General features: G+C 42.4%; 1 long non-coding RNA gene across 1 annotated transcript; it reads right to left on the bottom strand.

The window, feature by feature from the left end:
- Positions 1–3851: 3851 nt before the first annotated feature.
- On the bottom strand, positions 3852–5326 carry LOC133548791 (uncharacterized). The gene is made up of 3 exons (XR_009805969.1): positions 5176–5326; positions 4223–5066; positions 3852–4021 (listed from the first exon to the last, which is right to left on the bottom strand). It is a non-coding gene; the product is annotated as an uncharacterized LOC133548791 (long non-coding RNA).
- Positions 5327–16954: the final 11628 nt, after the last annotated feature.

Here is a 16954-nt window from a genome sequence, read left to right as displayed (position 1 = left end):
CAGGCTGGTCAGCGGTGGGCCTGGAGTGGTCTGGCTCCAGCCACCAAGGAGCTCTCAGGCAGCGGTGGCAGACCAGAGCACTGACTGATAGTGGGCATTATCATTTGTTAAGTGCCCCCTTCGCCTCTGGTCAGAAACACTTAACACTGCCTGTGGTCAGTAAATGCTGCACGACTGCCGGTAGTAAGGTAAAATATTCATTGTCGCCGAGTGGTGGTTTTCCTCTGCAGTAACCCTAAAAGCCCGGCTTAGTTTTGTGTTTTAACCAGAGCCCTAAAACCAGCCCGCATAAGAGTGGCCTTTTACTGGACAATGTAATGGACATCAATAGAATCCGCCTGCCTCACCACAAAATCAAAGGAATTGACCAGACTCAGCTGGAGGATGCGGACAAACGATGCACAAACATTTGCAATATTGACAAATAACTGTGATTAAAGGACTCATAGCATCAATATGAGAAAAAAAAAATCACTAACAAGTTCTCTTTGTGTATTTTTTGCACCGGAAAATGAATCTAAGTAATCGATAGATAACTAATTGTACTTGGAACGCCCCCTCTTTGTTTGACGATATCTACAGCAGTGTTTTTCAACCACTGTGCCGCAGGAGATTATATAATTTCACCTAATTAGGTTAAAAAATGTTTTGCTTCCAAATCATTAAATATAATCTGAAAATAATGTGCCGTTGTTGAGTGGCTGTGCTTTCATATCAATAGGTGGCGGCAGGTTGCTAATTGCTTTGTAGATGTCGGCAACATGGTTTGTCGTGATCACAATATGTAGACGACAGCGGGTGGCGGTGCATAGGGAAGAAGGTATCTGACGCTTAAACCAAAAATAAACAAAAGGCGAGTGCCCCTAAAAAAGGGCATTGAAGCTCAGGAATGGCTATACAGAACAAAACTACAACTGAACTGGCTACAAAGAAAACAAAAACAGAATGCTGAACGACAGCAAAGACTTACATTACAACGTGTGGATCAGACGGTGTCCACAAAGTGCATCCAAACATGACATGACAATCAACAATGTCCCCACAAAGAAGGATAGCAACAACTTAATTAAGATTGCTATAAACAAAGAAGGAGCAGGGAATATTGCCATGAAACTGCTACAGGAAAATACCAACAAAACAGGGAAAGCCACTGGAATAGGAGCACAGGACAAGAACTAAAACACTACACACAGGAAAACACCAAAATACTATAAATAAGTCCCGGCGTGATGTGACAGGTGGTGACAGTACACCTACTTTGAGACAAGAGCTATAGTGATGCATGCTTGGTTATGGTTTAAAGTAATTTCTAACAATCGCGAGAGTGACATTTATTGTCAATATCAGCTACTGAGTTTAATGTTTTATTGATTTCTGCTGGTGGTGTGCCTCCGCATTTTGTCAGTGAAAAAAATGTGCCTTGGCTGAAAAAAAGTTGAAAAACCCTGATCTTCAGAACTGTAGATGTGTGCATAAAGGCATGTAAAACTATTTTATCAATAGCTTAATTTCATGTTTTTGTCGTCCTGGTCCACGATTACTCTAAAACTGATGGTTGATATGATAAACAAAACAGAAATATGGACAAACATGGATTTTTTCTGAGACGGCTCTGATTAAAGTTCTGAGTTCGGACTCTCCAGCCTCCAATCACAAACTTCAACCGTAATGTTAGGAGCCTGAGCGGAGGCCGACCAGGGGTAGGTCAATCTTGACAGGACCCCAGCTGCAGATCACCATGCTCTTTCAGGCATCTTGAGGAAACACCAGTAAAAGAGGACACAAAATACAATGCTAGCAGCTTACCTTGTTTTACTCTCACTTTTGAGCTCTGGAGGCCTTATGTAACGAGAGTGAATTTCTAACAAAAAAAGACCCATGTTCGACTCCGGGAAAGTCTGCACGCAATTACCAATTTAGACGTATGAAAGTGTGCGCATGTACACATCCAAGTATATTCTTTGTTACATCCAGATCAACGTGGAATTGATCTCAGGAGTTTACTGACACAAAATAGCCAAACCACGCCCAGGTTACGCCCCCTTATAAATACGCTAATCATTTTGAAAGTAGCCATGTGCTGGAGCATTGCAGTTGTGGCTATTCACAAATCCGTAGGAGGTGCTTGTTTCTCTTATGTCGAGGGATCGACAGCAGGTTGAAAATGTGAAAATGCAGTGTGATATTCTGAAATAAAAAAGAAATGGTCAGGCATCAGGAAAAAGATGGATGTACATCGCCAAAATAGACAGGCTTTTGAAGAGATAGTCGCTATGTAACTGCAAGTGTCCCTTTCTAATCTAAAGTTAAAGTTAAAGTACCAATGATTGTCATGCACACACTAGGTGTGGTGAAATTATTCTCTGCATTCGACCCCTCACCCTTGTTCCACCCCCTGGTACGTGAGGGGAGCAGTGAGCAGTAGCGGTGGCCGCGCGGGAGAATCATTTTTGGTGATTTAAACCCCAATTCCAACCCTGGATGCTGAGTGCCAAGCAAGGAGGTAATGGGTCCCATTTTTATAGTCTTTGGTATGACTCGGCCGGGGTCTGAAGTCATGATCTACCGATCTCAGGGCGGACACTCTAACCACTGAGAAGGTGTGTCCTTCCCGAAGCATAGCACTTGATGGCCATCCATTGGTTCAATATGTGAAACTTTGGAAGTGCGAATGACTGTGATTACTACCAAAACATATATCATTTGTGTAACTTACAACAAAATGTGTTCATGCAGTAGCCTGTTCAGAGTGAGATTAGAGTTTCATGTAAAAATGATTTTACATTTGAACATGCCTGCCATATCAAAAAGGATACGAATGACTTTGGCATTTGTCTGATTACTCAATTTAGGGGACTTTTGCAGCCGTACATGACAGTGTCACTTCCAGACCTCCACGGTCCCCAGTCTTACAATAGGTGAAAAAATGACCTCCTACATAAGTTAATAGACGTCCTCACAAATATGAATATGAATATGAATAACATTTTGTGTCTTTGCCTTGTACTTTCTTACATTGTTTAAATCTAATGTTGGCCAAGCCCGTACGACCACTTTTATGTGTCGCCAAAGTATTCACAGATTGATTGATTGATTGAAACTTTTATTGGTAGATTGCACAGTACAGTACATATTCCGTACAATTGACCACTAAATGGTAAACCCCGTATAAGTTTTTCAACTTGTTTAAGTCAAGGTCCATGTTAATCAATTCATGGTTGAAATGTAGAAATGTGCGTACAACAGCTGTGATGTATTGCACATTTCCACGTCAATGTCAGTCTTGATGCATCCCAACTTTGCAGTGAGAAAGGGCGTATGCCAGGTTTTTGTGCGTACATATGCTTGTTACATGACGGCACTTCTTTCCCTGTTTTTACACAGGTTCTGACTCAGTCTTTCTTCCCTCAACGGTGTCCATGAATTTCGGGTTTGCATTTCGGCCTTTTACATTTTTTCTAGTCAAACTTTTCTTGGAAGTCAGATTAATTAAAATGATTGCTGCAAATTTCACTCCTCTTGCTTGGTCTCTCCCATCTGTATTTTCGTCATAGTCCCATCATCAGTGGCAGGCCGTGTTTCCCACCTTGGCCTTCAGTGATGTCTGACTTCAATGATTACCTCCTAAAATACCATAATTGATGTCACCAGGTGACCATTGGTGGAGAAATACTTTACAGGAACACATTAACGCCCTACTGTAAATTGAAACAAATCAACAGTGTACAAAACGGGTTATTTTCTGGTGCATTTAAAAAATCAATTAAAACGCTTTTGTTGTGTACTAGGCAAAGGGAAGGAGGCGACACCAAGGCAGAACTGCGTTTTCGAAGGTTTATTTAAATCTTTGATGAATGTGTGGGATGTGTAGGCTACCACTAGTGAGTGAATGCAGACGATGTGTGGAATTAACAATGTGGAATTTACCAAAGGGTGTTGTCGGTGCGTGTTGGATGTATCTTTCGTCGAATCCACAGGGGAAGGCGAAGGGGTAGTCAGGAGGGAGGCAAGCAGTCGGGGGCTAGAGAGAGGCAATGATGTGCGGATCCAAACAGTGGTCAAAGATCGGGGAAGGCAAGCAAAAATCAGAGAGGAGGTCTTGAGGCAAGACACGATCACGGAAGACACTATGGAAGACACAAAGGACATCAAGACAGGAACGAGAAAGAGCACAAAGAAGGCGAGCAAGGAGCGAGGGAGAGGTGTCAGACGTGATACTTACTGAGGTGAGATCGGCTACGTTCTGGCGAAGGTCTACTGGCTTCGCTGACTCTTTATGCCGCTCCCTCTCGTCAGGCCCAGGTGCGCTGATGAGTGATTGTGTGCAGCCTTGTAGCTGCGTGGGCGTGCTGCGCCCAGCGCGAGCGGGAGTGTGTCCAAGTGAGCAGCCAGAGGAGGAATTGTGACACTCAAAGCATGAGAGACAAGGGTTCGAATCCACGCCGTGACAGCATCAGCAAATAAAACATATCTTATGTGGAACTGTCAAAATTAAAATTGCAAAAAACATATTAAAAGTGAAACAATAAAATACTTGAATTCACAAATTTGTAGCATCCATTCAACGCCATATAAGCCAGTGGTGCCCCTTGTAGTCGGCTTATTCGAATGGAAATGGAGAGTATTTCCCCATTTCATTGCCAGAACAGTTGAGCTAGCTTCCAGGGTTGGCCGACATCGTCTCACAAGTCTCATGTAGTTTCTGTTATGTTCTACGGCGGAAGGAGACGACACAACGACAGGATAATGCTCAACAGGTTAATTGAGCTTAATTATGTGTTGGGGTGTGTATGCTACTAATGGTGTATGAGGTAAGACGATGTGAGGAATTAGCAATGTAAATGTTACCAGTGTTTGTTGTTCGTGCGTTTTGAATTAATTGTCCAAAAGTCCAGTGGGGCAAGGTAAGAAGGAAGTCCATAAACAGGCAAAAGGTCGGGGGCTGGAGAGAGGCGTTGAGGTCCGTGTCCAAGCGGGGGTCGAGGATCGAGGGAAACAGTCCAAAATCCGGAGGGAAGTCCAGTGAAGGAAGGCGCACAGCTCGATCACAGGAGACGGAAGGAATACTGCGGGGAACACAGAAGACATGTAAGACAAGGGCAGAGGAAAGCACAGAGAGCAGGTAACGAGGAAGGAAGCCAGAGACGGGACGCTTACTATTAAACAGTGAACTACCTTCTCACACTGGATCTTTGGGTCCGCTGGTCTTTATGGCGTCGGCCCTCCTTAGAACCAGGTGCGCTGATTGAAAATTGTACCCAGCCGTGCAAGCGCGCAGTTGTGATGCGGGAAGAGCGAGCAGGGGCGTGTACCGGGGCGCTCTTAGCATAGCTGCCGGCGGCCCTTGCTGCGGAGGGAATGATGGATTGCGCATGCGCCGTGACAGTTTCTCTTTAAATATTCTTAAAAATGGCCTAGCCAATATATATCTGCCAAATATTCAACATTTTGTTCTCCTTCTCTGCTATTCCGGTCTGGCTAGGGCACCACTTCCCGCTTCCTGCTAAATTTAAACTTGTGATTGGATACTCACTTTGGAGTATCCAATCACAGTCTCGTTAACAGCAGGCTACTTAGATAGGGTACTGTCACGCCAAATTTCTTCCCCCCTACAAAAACCTCCCCCTCGGAAGACATTTGGCGTGACAGCCCCTTTAATGCCTGAAGGACCCTAATGAGGGCGTGATAATACCAAGTTATATGACTCTTAAGGGTTACAGATACAAAATTAGCGAAGCAAAAATAGCTTGAAAGGTTAGCATGCTGGAATGCTAATATTTTTTCCTTACCGTTATTTTTCACCAATGACAATCAGCCAATTATAATGATTTTAAACAGGCAGCTGTGTGGGTTGCTTTAAGCAAGTTATATGACTCTTAAGGGTTACAACTGCAAAATTAGCGAAGCAAAAATAGCTTGATAGGTTAGCATGCTGGAATGCTAATATTTTTTCCTTACTGTTATTTTTCACCAATGACAATTAGCCAATTATAATGCTTTTAAAACAGGCAGCTGTGTGGGCTGCTTTAAGGTCCTTCCACCCTCATTGGGGTCCTTCAGGCATTAAAGGGTCTGTCACGCCAAATGTCTTCCGGGGGGAAGGTTTTTGTAGGGGGGAAGACATTGGGCGTGACAGTACCTTCAACAACGTGTGATCTGATTGGCTATCGCAAATGCCTTCTGAAATGAATCCGCTGATGGTCCCAGTGAGTATCCAATCACAGGACACGTAAATGCCAGCTAGAAGGCCTTACTGACAAAAACTCGTGATCTGATTGGCTATCGCAACTGTCTATCAACTGTATGTCCTCGTTCGCTTACAGTGCTTCGGGCAGATTTGGTACAGCATGGCAACATAAACTAGCTGAAGGAACTCCGGGCGGATCTCGTCCACCCCTGGGGCCTTGCCACCGAGGAGCTTTTTAACTACCTCAGCGAACTCAGCCCCAGAAATAGGAGAGTCCACCACAGATTCCCCAGGAACTGCTTCCTCATCGGAAGACGTGTTGGTGGGATTGAGGAGGTCTTCGAAGTATTCCTTCCACCTATCCACAACTTCCGCAGTTGAGGTCAGCAGAACACCATCCGGACCATACACGGTGTTGATAGTGCACTGCTTCCCCTTCCTGAGGCGGCGGACGGTGGTCCAGAATCGCTTTTGGTTTGCAGTCATCGCATTGTTTTTTCTTTATACATCCATCCATCCATTTTCTAACGCTTGTCCCGTTCGGGGTTGCAGGGGGTCGCTGGGGCCCATCTCAGCTGCACTCGGGCGGAAGGCGGGGTACACCCTGAACAAGTCGCCACCTCATCGCAGGGCCAACACAGATAGACAGACAACATTCACACTCGCATTCACACACTAGGGACAATTTAGTGTTGCCAGCTATACACTACTTTTGAGTTTGTTGTGTGGCTGTTCTACATCACTCAGTCTTCTGAATAATGCAGTATACAAAAGTTTTAACACAAAAGTTGTGATGCTTTGCATGGAATATTTGCATGTTGTGTCAGTGTGTTTATACAGACACCAATACATGTTTCTCATGCAACTACTTTATAACAACCACAAAAGATAACTTTGATCATTCTGATCCGATCAGCAGGCAGCGATGTCTGGCCTTCAAAATAAAAAGTATGCTAGTAAAATATACACAGTTAGATTAACAATGCATTTTTAAATGTAAAACATACAAAAAGAATGTCTGCAACTTCAGGACGACCAAGCAGGCAGCGGACATTCAGGGAACCTGCCATCTGTACCTTCTTGTATGTTAAATGTCATTACCTGTTTAGTCAAATAAAACCAGTGAAACATTATTTTTGTTTTTCAAACTAAAGTATACAAAAAGCATATCTTGCTAGATTTGTTGAAACCTTGTGCTTTTTTGCGGCTGAGGTTACAAAGAACAATATATTTATAACGAATTTGCATTTATTTGCGAATTGCATCACAAGCAATGTTATCAAAAAAAAAAATGCAATGCAGCTGAGATAGGCTTCAGCACCCCCTGCAACCTTGGAAGGGATAAGCGGTAGAAAATGGATGGATCAAAAGCCTTGAAAAAGTTTTTTGCCACAACTTCTTCAAAGAGCTACTGTTAATTCAGACATTTTAGGCTGCCCCCATTACAAAAAAAATCCATGATTTCTATCTGGCCGATAAAAAAAATCCACTCTATGACAAATCTATGAACCATGACTAATTACCACATGCAGGTAAAAGAAGATTTTTAAATTATCCGTTATCATAAATTATTCAATCTATTTTATTCATTTGATGGCATTATCGACAAAGTATCTGTGGCAGGGGGCATGGTCAGCGCATTCCCTGCGGACGGGGTGTGTGCAGAAATCGGTCATGAAGCAGCTGACAGGTGAGTGGATAATCTCAGCTGGAACGAGTTATCTAATCACCTGTTCCTTTATTAGCAGCGCGGGAGACCGTGATCGAAAAGATGGACGACACTGAGGGGAGCGTGCTGAAAAGCCAGAACTCAGAAGGACTCGAAAAGAGACTTGCAAGAGGGGCTGCAAAGCCTAATTGATTTGTGTAAATATTAAAAGTTGTAAAAACCACTGAATGAAGTGTGCGGAAGTCACTGATCCAGAAGACGCAGGTACGAGACCTGCTACAGTATCCATTGATCAAAAGGAGCCATTATTACAGTTAAATATATAGGCAGCACGGTGGACCAGGTGTTAGTGTGTCTGCCTCAAAATACGAACAACCTGAGCAGTCTTGGGATCTTTCTGTGTAGAGTTTGCATGTTCTTCCCGTGACTGCGTGGGTTCCCTCCGGGTACCCTCTGGCTACTCCGGCTTCCTCCCACTTCCAAAAACATGCACCTGGGGATAGGTTGATTGGCAACACTAAATTTGCCCTAGTGTGTGAATGTGAGTGTGAATGTTGTATGTCTATCTGTGTTGGCCCTGTGATGAGGTGGCGACTTGTCCAGGGTGTAAACCGCCTTCCGCCCGATTGAAGCTGAGATAGTCTCCAGCGCCCCCCGTGACCCCGAAGGGAATAAGCCGTAAAAAATGGATGGATGGATGGATGGATATATATATATATATATATATATATATATATATATATATATATATATATGTATATATATATATATATATATATATATATATATATATATATATATATATATATATATGTATATATATATATAGATAGATATATAATTATTATTAATGATTACATTGTGGCTAATTGGTTCCAGGCCTGACCGCGATAAACACGTTAGTTATTGATAAAGTGTTAATTAAAAATCTGATATTTTCATAGGTAGAGTATAACAACTTTTTACAACCTTTTAGATAGATTTTCTAAACATTGTTAGAGCCCTGTAAACATGCAATCACACCCATATAGTCACCTTTACACAAATTCCACCCAAAACAGTAGCACTGAATGTGTTCTACTGTAGATTGTCGTACTCACCTAGGATCCTCCAAGCGTCATTATTATGGCCATCACCCGGCCACTACAACTCTCCCATGACATGGAAATACTGTGTAATTCCTCCAAGTTAAAAATGGCATCCCATGTGCTGAAACCACAGGCATAATTTGTTCTGCCAAAAGTTGTTTAACTTGATAGTCGCACCTCTGACCATTAGCCACGTTGTTAGCATTCCATGTTGTTAGTATTGCGTGTCCTGCATTGTTATTCCACATCCCTCACGCTAAAGGCTCACCAATACCATGTCGGAGGAAGTGAAACAACAGAGTTCATCTCCTCTTAGCATCTCTGGGACAGCTGCTGATAACTGATAGCAGTCTTGTTAGCATTAAGTGGCGCAGAGACTCACATCGAGTCCTGGTGCGTCTCGCATCACATATTTTGACAATGCTCTAAGGCTTTCACCAACGTGAGGATTAAGATGAAGTGTAAAAAAAAGTTATTTTGCAAAAAGTTGATCAACATAATTGTCTGTCAAAACAGCACCAAGAATCCCCGTCGTGTTGTTAGTAATGTTCACCCATAACCCAAAAATGGAAGTCCATTTTGGTGAATATCTTTTATTGATCCCCACAACATAAAAATTGAAAATAAGTCAAATACTGCACTGCTTTACGTATAAGACATAATTTCACACTTAAAGGCCTACTGAAACCCACTACTACCGACCACGCAGTCTGATGGTTTATATATCAATGAAGAAATAATAACATTCCAACACATGCCAATACGGCCGGGTTAGTTTACTAAATTGCAATTTTGAATTACCCACGAAGTATCCTGTTAAAAACGTCGCGGTATGATGACACGTATGATGACACGTGCGTGTGACGTCACGGATTGTAGCGGACATTTTGATCCAGCTCTGATCCAGCCATAAGTCGTCTGCTTTAATCGCATAATTACACAGTATTCTGGACATCTGTGTTGCTGAATCTTTTGCAATTTGTTCAATTAATAATGGAGATGTCAAAGAAGAAAGATGTAGGTGGGAAGCGGTGTACTGCGGTCGCCTTTAGCAACACAAACACAGCCGGTGTTTCCTTGTTTACATTCAGCTCTTACCGTAGACATGAGCGGAGAGTTTGCGTTTTTCCTCCTGCAGCTGTGGACTCTCTTGCTTCCTCCCACCGGCCGCCACCGACCGTCAGATGCTTACACCGTGGAGGGAAAAAAAAAAAAAAATCTCAGCCCGGCTGCCTTGCCTTGTCGAGAAACATGGCTTCCCTCGGAGACACTGGCGGTCATCACACCCGTGGCGACACCCCTCCGACTTTCAGGTACGCGTACGACCATATAATCTCATTAAAACACTAGTAACACAATAAGCAGATAAGGGATTTTCCAGAATTATCCTAGTAAATGTGTCTAATAACATCTGAATCGCTCCCACTGCCCTCGTCTTTTTTTCTTTTTATTTGTTTTTTTTTTCTAGGCCGTCACTCTCACTTACCTCATCCACGAATCTTTCATCCTCGCTCAAATTAATGGGGAAATTGTCGCTTTCTCGGTCCGAATCACTCTTGCTGCTGGTGGCCATGATTGTAAACAATGTGAGGAGCTCCACAACCCGTGACGTCACGCGCACATCGTCTGCTACTTCCGGTACAGGCCAGGCTTTTTTATCAGCGACCAAAAGTTGCGAACTTTATCGTTGACGTTCTCTACTAAATCCTTCACCAAAGATATGGCAATATCGCGAAATGATCAAGTATGACATATAGAATGGACCTGCTATCCCCGTTTAAATAAGAAAATCTCATTTCAGTAGGCCTTTAATTTAGGCCAAAAAAAGGTAGAATATGACTTTAAAAAATCTGCAAAGTAATGAAGCTACAATATTTGGAGCGCAATGTGGTGAGGCACCACTGTATAAGAAAATATTATGAATCAATTAATGAACATTTTTTAGCATAAAACATTAAGCATAATACAACATGAAGTGACAGATGTGACGAGTTCCTGGTGTTAAAAAAACCTTACTTTTAAACTGCGACTTACAGTTTTCTTTGTTTAGTTTTTAGAGGGGAATTTTTGAACTTGAACGTTTTTACAAAGAATTAAATCAAGTGTGGTCCGCGTGGCTGCTGACCTGCATCGCTGTTGTTGCATCTTTCGACAGCAGGGGAATTTCCAGAAGACCCCAGAGGCTGTCATGCCCCCGACTTAAACTAAACCACATGGCATTTTAACTGTGTCAATGCACTGGAGAAACTGTATTAAAAAGCATCTTCGCATTGCTGAGTTATTCTGTGCTGTTGTGGACGTTAAATCACGGTGTAGTTGAAGAGACGTCCTATTTAGCTTGATTTTAATGGGGTCAACAGAGGAGCTCCCACCTGTGGTGAGTCTGGCATTTAGCAGCCCATAAACTTCTCCCCCATTTTTCATTCCCACTCCTCTCTCCTCTGTTCTTACGCAGCCATACACACACACACTCGCATGCACTGCAGTTAACAGGTGCTTGCGTCCCAAGTTGGTGCAGCTCTCAGTCTCTGATGTCTAGAGCACCGCAAAATCCAGTTAGAGGCACAAGTGGTTTCACCCCAAGTTTCCTCAGACTGACTCCCTCTGGTGGGTTGGGGCTTGGGGGTTGTGGGGTTCCTGCTGAGGGGACCCAAGGGTGCCTGGTGACATGCTTGGTAAACCCAGGCACCGCTCAGAGGACACTTGAGGCCAAAGCTGTGGCAGCCGCGGCTTTGGGATGTGGACGGGTTGAGCCACATGCACAGCCACACATCGCAAGATGTCTTCTCTCCTGTGCTCTGCTTGAGTTATACTGTTAGGAATGCAGCAAGGGGACAATAGATTCCCATGTATGTCTTTCAATGAAAATATAGATTAATGGACACTATAGGGCTGATTATTGGATAAAAATATTCAGGTGTACTCCAAATTGGAACATTTGGACAGCACAGTTAAGGTACAGTGGTACTCGGGTTATCACACGTCCCACTTCTGATACGATTTACTTTTCAATGGAAATTTTCCACAAAAGTTTGCCTATGCCGTCTTATCATACAACCAAATAATGATAAATAAACTATTTTCCTGTCTTTTAGTCTCCCAAATGGAGTGCGTAAACAAATAACTGAGTATGACAGTAAAATAAGCCAACAAAGACACATAAAAAACTTGCAAGTCGCAAGTGCTAGTACTTTGATAAAGAAGGTGAGAAACAGCATTGAATTCAAGAAAGCACTTGCAGAAAAAATATGAATATTGCACCCCTGTGGGTCTCACCTCCCTTCCTACCTTCTCCACTTTGTTGTCTTCATTCATCATTTATATGAATTTCACATTTTGGAATTTGTTTCTTCTTGTCCCTATGCTTTGAATTATTTCCTTTCCAGTTCAACTTCCTGTTTCTCTCCATTTGTCACCCATTCTCCAGTCTGAGCATTGGTTTTCTCACCTGTCCCTGATTCGCAATCAGGACACATCTCTTGCCGGTTGATGATTAGGATGTTTTTATATGCCAGCCTTCTCCTCTGTGCACTTCCCCGCTGCACTATATTTTGTTATCAAATACTTTTTACCTGCACTTCGTCTGCTGTCACTGCATTCTTGGGTCAAGCCCAATACAACGGTGACCCCATGCAAGTTCTGCTAAATTGGAACGTAACAAATTATTCTCTATAAAATGTTTTTTGTGTCAATATTTTTTAGGGTGTTTTGGGGAAAATAGATTTGGTTTTGGTACGATTCCGTTTTTGAGTGTCTCTATGGACATACCTGTTTTTGCCAGGAAGTTATGTTGCCATTCTTTCCCGGCGTCTTCCGGTCCCTTTTTTTCCCCCCAGATGTTGCAAATTTTGTCCCGAAAATCTCCCGAAATTCAGGCAGAGCTGGAGGGGGCGCCCCCTCCAGCTCCAAGCGGACCTGAGTGACGTGCCGACAGCCTGTTTTCACGTCCGCTTTCCCACAATATAAACAGCGAGCATGCCCAATGACGTTATACCTGTAGAATGGTCGAGGGCGAGTTCTTGGTTTCTTATGTGGGTTTATTGTTAGGCAGTTTCATTAACCTCCTCCCAGCAGGGTAACAAGACACAACAACAGCAGTCATTTTTTCGTCTACCGTAAAGCAGTTCATCTGCCATAAACAGCAATGTTGTGACACTCTTTAACAGGACAATACTGCCATCTACTGTACATGCATATGTGACAATAACATCTACGGCTTTCAGAGAGTGCAGAAGAACGAGGAAGATACAGACATGGTGAAGTTCCAAGCCGCAGCTGCGATTGGAAGTAGTGGACTACCAATTGCTTGGCAGATCTTCCTCAGGAAGCAAAGATTGACCGGTTTTGGGCCATACTAGGGAGAGATGGAAGATTCCAGACTCTAGTGCATTTCATGAAAGCACTTTTGTGCGTGCTACACAGCAATGCATCTTCAGAGAGGGTGTTCAGCATGGTTAGACAAATAGTGACAGAGAATTGAACAAGGATGGACAATTCAACCCTTAACTCAACAATGAGTAGATGAGTTATGTAGATGAGTGTTATGTTATCAGTGGATTATATATATATATATATATATATATATATATATATATATATATATATATATAGCTAGAATTCACTGAAAGTCAAGTATTTCTTATATATATATATATATATATATATATATATATATATATATATACGGTATATGAAATACTTGACTTGGTGAATTCTAGCTATATACTCATCCCTTCTTAAACAAGCCCGCAACCACGCCCCCGCCCCACCCCCGACCACGCCCCCACCTCCCGAAATCGGAGGTCTCAAGTTTGGCAAGTATGGCAACATCTGAAGTTCCTGGAGAGACTGTTTAATATTTCCATTATGCAAGAAAATATTTTCTTTATTCCGGTCCAGTCACGGAATACGTCAAAGTTGCCGACGTGCGCACATGTTTCTTTTTGTCTCTGTCTGGAGTTTCACTTGGTGGCTCGACGTTCCAAGCTCATGTGTTAATTGGAAGTGAACAACATTATTAGTGATAGTTGTGATATGGAGAAGGGTTGAGGTTAAATAAGCGCTGATTCTTCCTACTCCTTTTTGGACATGTTGAAGTGTTTGCATGTTCTCCTCGTGGACTGCGTGGGTTCCCTCCGGGTACACCGGCTTCCTCCCACCTCCAAAAACATGCACCTGGGGATAGGTTGATTGGCAACACTAAATTGGCCCTAGTGTGTGAATGTGAGTGTGAATGTTGTCTGTCTAGCTGTGTTGGCCCTGTGATGAGGTGATGACTTGTCCAGGGTGTATCCCGCCTTCCGTCCGAATGCAGTTGAGATAGGCTCTAGCACCCCCTGTGACTCCGAAAGGGACAAGCGGTGGAAAAATGGATGGATGGATGGATGAAGTGTGTAACTGTGAACTGTGATCCAAATTAACTTTGTGTTCATGTGCACAACACAATAAATGTTAAAGGGGAACATTATTACCAAACCTATGCAAGCGTCAATATACACCTTGATGTTGCAGAAAAAAGACCATGTATTTTTCTAACCGATTTCCAAACTCTAAATGGGTTAATTTTGGCATATTAAACGCCTTTCTGTTTATCGGTCTTTTAGCGATGACGTCAGAACGTGACGTCACCGAGGTAATACACCCGCCATTTTCATTTTCACATTACAAACACCGGGTCTCAGCTCTGTTATTTTCTGTTTTTTCGACTATTTTTTGGAACCTTGGAGACATCATGCCTCGTCGGTGTGTTGTCGGAGGGTGTAACAACACTAACAGGGAGGGATTCAAGTTGCACCACTGGCAAGAAATCTGCCGCCAGACCCCCATTGAATGTGCCAGAGTGTCTTCACATTTGACCGGCGATGCTAAGACAGACACGACACAGAGCTGTATGGATAACCTGCAGATGCATTTGCAACGATTAAATCAACGAAATCACAAAGGTGAGTTTTGTTGATGTTGTTGACTTATGTGCTAATCAGACATAGTTGGTCATGGCATGACTGCCAGCTAATCGATGCTAAAATGCTATGCTAATCGATGCTAACATGCTATTTACGCTAGCTGTATGTACATTTGAAACTAGATAACCACATTTGATGCGAAACAAACACTTACCAATCGAAGGATTTAAGTTGCTCCAGTGTCACAAGATGCGAAAGTCCTGGTTGTTTGGTCGGCACATTTTACCGGCGATGCTAATAAGGCAGCCATGCTATGGGCCACTTCATTAGGTACACCCATGCTATGGCCGAATAGCGTCAATAGCTATTCGCTCAATAGCTTTAATTTCTTCTTCAATTTCGTTTTCGCTATCTGCCTCCATACTCCGACCATCTGTTTCAATACATGCGTAATCTGTTGAATTGCTTAAGCCGCTGAAATCCGAGTCTGAATCCGAGCTAATGTCGCTATATCTTGCTGTGGTAAGCACCATGTTGTTTGTATTGGCAGCACTGTATGACGTCACAGGGAAATGGACAGTCGCATCGCAAATAGAGAAAATCAAGAACCTTAAAGCATTTTTTAGGGATATTCCGGGAAATGTAAAATTTTGAAAAAAACTTTGAAAAATATAACAAGCCACTGGGAGCTGATTTTTATTGTTTTTAACCCTTTTGAAATTGTGATAATGTTCCCCTTTAAGCACCAGTAAAATTCTCCAGCCCACACAATAAAGAAGCAAAATTGAAAAATGAGTGAAGTTTTGGGTTTTAAAAAGCACTTAGTGGTAGTTCAGGAATGATTTATTACTTCACCACTACTGAAAAAAAGTATTTCATGTCTGCAAATAAAAGAAGAACTAAAGAGCTGAAGATGATATTTCAGCTGTGTTGCAAGTGTTTTTCCTTCTTCCATACATCCACCTCGACTCGAGCCAGACAGCCACACGAGGACACGCGGCAATGAGCATGCAGACAATTTGTTCAAGGTCATTTACTCAGCACGAGCAGTAACCGAGGACCGTCATAACACTGGTTAACACATCAAAGCACATTTACCAATTAACAGTGTAATTAAAAAGAAATACAAAGTAATTCAATGGTTTTATATTTAAATATTAACTTCTTTTAATCCACTATTACATTTTCAATGTATTTTTATTTATCAATCCAAAGGTATTTTGGATTTTCAACTTAATTGAGTAAGGATGTTTCTATTGTAAGAATATTATAGGATAACTAATGTATGTTCTTGTCTACCTTGTGGTGACCTGTAATGACCTGCAACAGATGATGTCATCACTATCATCATTATAAAGACTGCATTCCCACGCCGGCAGAGCGTCTGCTCATCGGCTGTCTGAGGCAAGGCTTTTCTCATGAAACCACGGCGATGGCCATCAAAAACCAATAACTTCCTCAGTGTCGGCTCACTTCCGCCTTCTGTATGTGGAGACCTGTCGTTGCCATGGTTCCATCAGCCGGCGTTTGCGTGCGAGCAACTTAGACGGTCGTCTGGGGTTTCGCGCACACAGGAAGACGCTTGTCGCAGTTTTCAACCGTTTCTCATTTCTGCCTTCCTGATTTAGGAGAAGCGGGGGAGGTGTGCAGACAATATACCCAGTTGAAAAAATGATTCAGTGAATACGTACATCAAAATCATTCAAACGAATGAACATTTTTTTTTGTCTATTTGAGATGTTCTCATATCAAACACAACTGAGCAATGTTATGTTCAATAAATATATTTATTGAGATATGCTTTTATTCTATTTTAACAGCAACATGCCTCATTCATTTTCAAAATTTTCCAAATAAGTGCTGAATAGTGTGTGCAAATTATAAAATGTTGGCTCTATTAGTGGCATGTTGCATGTGATCTACTAAGACTGCGTGTGCATTTAAGAAAAGATGTGAAAGTAGTGCAGACCGTTCTATTAAAATGAGGCTTTTGCTTGTGTACCGACTGTCAGTATGGAGACACTTACAGTATTTCCCTCCACATTTGTGGAATCAAAAGGTCAAATTATGATATGTCATTATCTTTTCAAGACTAAATTGAAGCACA

This window comes from Nerophis ophidion, linkage group LG03 (genome assembly GCF_033978795.1).
Source record: "Nerophis ophidion isolate RoL-2023_Sa linkage group LG03, RoL_Noph_v1.0, whole genome shotgun sequence".
NCBI classification, from domain to species: Eukaryota; Metazoa; Chordata; class Actinopteri; order Syngnathiformes; family Syngnathidae; genus Nerophis; species Nerophis ophidion.
Note: the sequence above shows the minus strand (reverse complement) of the source record. Positions and strands in the feature narration are given on the sequence as shown.